Raw genomic sequence first — 1,009 nt, forward strand, 5'->3', positions numbered from 1 at the left:
GATCTATAGATGTAGTAAACACATCAGTGGAAACGGTGTGTCTGCTCTCTGTGAGAGAGCCGGGCGGAAAGAATAATCTGTGGTCGGGGAAGAAGAGACCCTCGTTGGAAGAGCGGCGCTCCACACAGGAGAGAATGAAAAAAAATATTTTTCAGGGACGCTGATTGTTCTCTTTGGGGGAATTAAAAGCACATGTGGTGAGCGACCTCGTAGCGCAACGGTAGCGGGTCTGACTCCAGATCAGAAGGTTGCATGTTCAAATCATGTTGAGGTCAGCTGATGAGTTTACAGGTGCTGCTGGTGCTGAACCCGGAAATTACACCATGCAGTCCGGTTTTATCTGTACACCACATAGGTAATCGAATAAAGTAACAGCGCAGTACAGAACACCCAGTCAGGAGCTTATTCAGCGAATCATCATGAACATGACAAGAGAAAAGGCACACTGCACATCCGTGAAACATCACGTCTGGCTTTAGAGACAGTGACATCAGAGAATGGAAGTTTCAGAACGCTTTTTTTGTTACAGGTTCAAGCAAACCTGAAAGTTAGGGAGTGTTTGGTCACTTTTGTATGAAAAAGTGTCTGAAGCCTGTAATTATAATTTGTCCTTTTTTAATTGTGGTTGAAATCCACTCCCATGTACCAAGACCTACAGTATATTCATGTTTGCTTAAATGACTAATGCTATTGGACATTAGCTGGTGTTTTTTGTAACAATTTGCTATTTCATGCAGGAAAGAAAGGAAACCAGACCCAACGTTTGCTTTCAGGTGCGGTCTATTTACAGAACAGACATCTATTTCTGAGGAGCCTGATTTAAATCACACAACCCCGGTAGAAGTCGAATCGACAATCTAATAAACCGAAATCAGATGCGTTATCCATTAAACCACTAGTCCGTCACGTAAATTAATTGCACCATGGTGAGTTCAGCGCCACTACTAGTAATACCCCACCCCCATCTTAAATTTCTACGTGAGAAACGTGTTTTCCAAATTTTTATCAG

At 42.6% G+C, this 1,009-nt stretch overlaps 1 non-coding gene across 1 annotated transcript; it reads left to right on the plus strand.

Moving 5' to 3' along the window:
• The first annotated feature begins 203 nt into the window (after positions 1–203).
• On the plus strand, positions 204–275 carry trnaw-cca (transfer RNA tryptophan (anticodon CCA)). The gene has a single exon. It is a non-coding gene; the product is annotated as a tRNA-Trp (tRNA).
• Positions 276–1,009: the final 734 nt, after the last annotated feature.

The sequence above is a fragment of the Lepisosteus platostomus genome, chromosome 5, assembly GCF_059453375.1.
Source record: "Lepisosteus platostomus isolate fLepPlt1 chromosome 5, fLepPlt1.hap1, whole genome shotgun sequence".
Taxonomy (NCBI): Eukaryota; Metazoa; Chordata; class Actinopteri; order Semionotiformes; family Lepisosteidae; genus Lepisosteus; species Lepisosteus platostomus.